At 32.7% G+C, this 5,724-nt stretch overlaps 1 long non-coding RNA gene across 1 annotated transcript; it reads left to right on the forward strand.

Annotated features, from left to right (window-relative positions):
* Positions 1 to 1,913: 1,913 nt before the first annotated feature.
* On the forward strand, positions 1,914 to 2,597 carry LOC107872965. The gene is made up of 3 exons (XR_001675049.2): positions 1,914 to 2,123; positions 2,190 to 2,258; positions 2,338 to 2,597. It is a non-coding gene; the product is annotated as an uncharacterized LOC107872965 (long non-coding RNA).
* Positions 2,598 to 5,724: the final 3,127 nt, after the last annotated feature.

Genomic DNA, 5,724 nt, shown 5'->3' on the forward strand with positions numbered 1-5,724 from the left:
TAAACCCTTTAGGAATTGAAATAATATGTAAAACCACTTTAGATTTGAGTCAGGTTTTGTGTCGGGGCGCAGTCGATGCGATGCATCAAGATCGCATCAGCTTATGCCTCACATGGGAAATGTCATAACTTTTCGCTCGGTTATTGAATTTTAGCGAAATTGGAATCATTGAAAAGATAATTCAATTATCTATAATTTGGTGTGTCTGGAGCTGCAAAATTCTATGTGTATCGAAAGTTATACACGTTCAAAGTAGACCCTTAAAGAATCGAATGTCAATCTTTGGATGAATGAATGACTCTTAGCTCAACTTTGCTTTAAGTGATTTTTATGAACACTTTTCTCCTCATAATCACTTCATACACTAGAAGAAAGATCATGACATATGAATTTAAATATAAACCATGGAATTAGAGCTTATGCAAGTAGGAACGATGGTTCGATTTCTAGCTCAAAAATGTGGGGTGTTACATGAATGCAAACACCACAATACCAAAATGTTATTCTTCGTATATAAAAAAATACAGTGAATGTACATGTGAATCATAGACAACATTTCTATTTATATAACATAAACTTGTTCCCTGCAATTTACAAATTTAGGACATCAATTAATCCAATCCGAAAAAATAGACAATTTCATGTGCTCAACATGAAAACAATCTCCGTAATAAAAAATTTAACGTCATTCTAATATTCACGCAAATTTAAGTAAAGAAATTTCACAACAGAATTAAAAATAATACCTCTTTTTGCCTGAAAAAATTGTTTTCGTTAAAATTAATACCTCTTTTTTGTCTGATTATTTGATGAAATCAACCTAAAAAAAGTCATCAATCCCGCGACAACAATACCTGAAAGAATAGCAAAAAAATAATACTTCTTTCTATTTTGATTCTCCATTGGCTAGAGTACCTCAAAAGAATAGCAATATTCATCATCTTGAATTTTAATTAATTTTTTTCTTCAAAACGATCGACAAATAGGTGCTTGATTTATTTTTGTTTTGTGTTTTTTTGCCTAATTTGTTTTTAATGTATTTGTATAATTCAAAACTTGAATTTCAATAGTTGTTACATAATTTAAGGGATGCAGTAATCCACTTAATTAATTGTCTACAAAATTACGTCCTTAAAGGAAGGGAATCAGTTATTTCCATTTTTAACGACAGTAACAAATTAACATATACACAGGTTGTTATGTATATGTCGGCTATCTTATGTATATTAATCGGGAGAGAGAGTAAAGTAATTAAAAAAAAGGAAGAGGATGTAATTATTTCTAAAAGGGTTGGTATTTATGTATTTACACTTTTTTATTTTAAATTTTTCCATAATATAACGAAGATTATTATGAATTATATAGTAATATTGTTGTCATAGTCAACGAGAGCCCATAAAAATTTCTTTTCACCTTCTAGGGAATTAGACAAGGACATATGATATATTCCTATATTTTTATTCCATGTGTGAAACTTCTATCTTCGTACATTCATCATTAAGTGGATATTCTCCAATGGGATCATATAACTCTCTAGGCCTCAACTATCTCATATTTTCTTTGCTGATGATTTTTTTAATCGAAATTTATGGTCCATAGACCGGATCATTTTATTTAATATAAATAACATAAATATCAACCTTTTGAAAGTAATTATATTCTCTTTCACTTTTTAAATTATTTTACTCTCTCTTTCTATTAATATAAATAACATAGCCGACATATATATAATATTCTGTGTATATGTTGAGATTTTTGTAATATATTTAGAGAGTTGAAATTTTTTATAATATTGAAAACATAAGTTGTATATTTGTGTAATTTTTAGTTTTATTTATATTTCCAAAAATAAAAAAAAAACCCAGGTTTTTACAATAATGACCTGGGGTCCATGAAGTGACCCAGATTAAAAAAGGAATGTGAAGGACTCCTATTACTAAATATCTGGCCTTTCTTTGGGCAAGAGCACTCAACACTCTTCTTTACTTAGCTCCGACACACCTAATTGTTGTTTTCCCCTAATTGGAGCCGCCACTTCATCTTCTTCCTCTTGTGGGTATCTTGCAGGCTTCATCCTTATGTGTCAATGGAAACAACAACTCTATCTATCATCTTTGTCTCTAGTAAGATGCTAATCTCTCTGATCTTTAACTTAAATTCCCTTTTATCTAACCATCTCAATATTTCAGGTTGTCGGGGGATTTTATCCCCATAGGACCGATGTCTAAAGGTGTTGCTACCCTGATTTGTACCAATATGTAAGTTATCTTCACCTACACGCTACCTTTCATTTCTAACAGTAGCTTTATTTTGAATAAAGACCTCTCCTTGTTGTAGATGTTGGTCTAACTGGACACGCACTTCGAGTGCTAACACAAATTTGGTGTATTGCAGTGGAAAGCTCCCTCTACCCTTTTTTTGGTAAATTATTTTTGATAGCTAGGGTAACTAGATAGATGTAGCACAAATGTTTGTCCTTTTCTCGATAAAAACTTATATATTTGTGTTTGTTATCTTCTCGCACCCCCTTGGGATTGTAACTATTGGGACCTTTGTGCTGATCATTAAGTACTATAGCTGCTCCTTTTCCATATTTATATTGGTGCTTGATTTCTTTGTTATATAACTATTTTGCGTGTCTTAATCCTGAGATTAGGAATCTGTTTTTTATCCAAATTGACGTGCCTTCTAATATTAGCTAGTAGCTCAATAAAATAATCGAACTCCTTAGTCTGTTGTAACTCAATTATCTCATTAGCTAGAGCATCCGCGACTAGATTTCTTTCCCTGAAAGTGTGTTTGATGCTACCCTACATAGCACTTATCTTTAGTCTTATCCCCTCAATTACCTCTAGTAGAGACCATGGTACTCTCCACTGTCTATTAATCATTTTCATTAGTGAAAAAGAATCAGTCACAATCAGGATTCCTAGGTAACTATGCTCCTGACACACTGACATCGCTTGCTTTATAGCCATTACCTCTGCTTCAATATTAGTAGTTTCCCCTAGAGCTTCAGTTTTTAAAAAAATCAAATCTCCTCTATAATTTCTGATGCAAAAAGCTACAGCTCCTAACCTTGGGTTTCCTGTACAAGCTCCATCTGTATTACACTTCAATATATTTCTTTTTGGGAAATTCCAAGTGACACTATGATAGTGTAGTCTTGGTTTATACCTTGTCAGAATAGAAACTACGTTTGGCCATAACTCCTTTCAAATTCTCATCCATGGATACAGATACTTGATTAATTTTCTTATCAAATCTTGAAATTGACACATCAGATCTTTAAACTCTTTTTTTCCTCCATGATTGATCCCATTTCTTCTTTTCCATAGAGTCCACATGATAATTACCATCATAACTCTACATACTGCATCAAATTTTGATGATACCTTTATTGTCCATTATGTGTGAATAATCTGATGCAGCTCCATGTATTCTATATCTATACCTGCAAAAATAGCAAAATTCCTCTCTAGCTTTTCAGCTATAGGGGTTGTTAGAAAAAGATGTGCCATGGTTTCCTCCTTTTTTCCTCACAACACCAGCATCTAGAAATAATATTAATCCTTAATCTTTTAAGATCATCATCAATTGCAATAATTCTCTTTCAGGCCCTCCAAATAAAGAAACACATCTTAAGAGGAAGACACTTGGTCCATATATATCTGAATTCCTTCTTCCTCTCTCTTCTATTTCTTAGAATCTCCCTTGCAGACTTGACAGTGAAGACTCCATGAGTGTTCCCTATCCACATTGGTTTATCAACTTCATGTCCTGATGGTGTGTATTAATATTCTCCATAATATATTCAACCATCTCCTCTAATAGTTTAGTTCTCAATTTTTGCTAATTCCAAACACCATTTTCTACAAAATCTCTAACCTCCAGTTCCTATTCTTCTGCAGCATCATTCTCCACATAATAGAGAGAAACTTCACCAGTCTAATTATCAAACCAAAAATTGGAATTGCCAGACTCCAATTTCCACTAAATATTATGTTCTATCTCTTCTCTTACCTCTACTAAACTTCTCCATACATGAGATGCTCCATACCCCTTTGCAATAATGGGATGCATTTTCTTGTAATATTTATTCCACATAAATTCCTCCCATAGAGAAGTAGTACATGTTCTAAAGTTCCTCCATAGCTTGGCATAGAGTGTTTTAGCCATTATATGCAAAGATCTAAATCCAATACCTCCCTCCTCTTTTGAATAACACATATTGTCCCTGTGCTTATTTTTAGCTCCAGTAGAATTAGCCCTGAAAATTTTTACAAAAATCTTATGCAAATGATCAATGACATCCTTTGGTGGAATCATAGCTGACAATAAGTATGTAGGCATAGACTACAAAACATTAGCAATAAGTACATAACTACCTCCAAAAGTCAACATTGTATATTGCCATAGGCTCAATCTCGTCATCACCTTATTGATTATTTCCTCAAAGTGGACCTTCTTCTTTCTCAAAAAAACTGGACATCTAAGGTAAATAAATGGAAAATCCCCTCGAGAAATTTCAGTAATTTTTCTAATCCTATTACCAATTCTTGATGGAGTTTTCTCATGTAGATAAAATAAGCCCTTATCCAAATTAACCAAAGCTCTAATCTTTCAATAGCATTGCATCTTGCATACACTGCTGAAATATAAAAAACTTAAGTAGTTTCTTTTAGCTGATACTACATAGTCAACTACTGAATAGAATCTATTGAACTTTTTTCTTCTCATTCCTCCTCCCAAAAAACTCATATTTTTGAAAAGCTATTTACCTTAACATTTGGCATACCAAGTCTTCTCCTATAGCTCTCAAATTTATCTGGGCTTTGAAAATGTTCTAGTAAAGCTATGTAAGAATATTTATGACTCTTATGTAGGTCTGGTAATCTCTCAAAAGATTTTTTAGTTTTCACAAACCTTATATTCAAGAAAATGACTTTATTAATCATTGATCAGCAGTAAAAAGGGACTCCTTGTTTCTCCTTGTATTGATTTACAACATTGGTAGATTTGTCTTGGTACCTTTCTTTGACTTTTCTTTCAAACTTTTAATCTGTCTAGGTGACAAATCCCTTCTTTGCTAACTTTTTCCATATTCTAATCAATATGTATTCTTCTTATCTTTCTTCTCCTTTTCTGACAAAGAATTGATTTTAGAAACTGCTGATTCTTGAATGTAGACATTATCTTCATCTTCTTGAACCCCAACTTTATATTTTACCTTTTGATTACTGTTACCATCACTTGCTTAATGCTTTATCTCCTTAGTTGTTGTTATCTTATCCGATGATTGCTTAGTGTCACTGTCAGCAAATTTATCTATTTTATCTGTCTCTTTTCCTGTATCCTCATGAGTAACACTGTCTTTAACATACTATGAGCATCATCTTGATTCCCTTGACTACTATTCTCTCCTGTATGCTCTTTTTGTCCCTTCTGCATTGTTGTTTCCATATCTTGTGTGTCTTTATTATCACTATTTTTTCCTTGATCCTGCTTATCTGACTAATGAGAAAACTGATTGGTGGTTATATCTGCTTCTACATGAATATCTTCCAATGCTCCAAACTTATTCTATGTGACCAGTTCTGATTCCTTCAATTGGGATCTTGGGTTCTATTCATATCTACCCCTCCCTTGATATTTTCCTCTTTGATATGCCCCTTTTCTTTTTTATTCCCTGAAAGCCCCCTCTTCATTGTAAGGAGCCTTTTC

Source organism: Capsicum annuum, chromosome 6, assembly GCF_002878395.1.
Source record: "Capsicum annuum cultivar UCD-10X-F1 chromosome 6, UCD10Xv1.1, whole genome shotgun sequence".
Taxonomy (NCBI): Eukaryota; Viridiplantae; Streptophyta; class Magnoliopsida; order Solanales; family Solanaceae; genus Capsicum; species Capsicum annuum.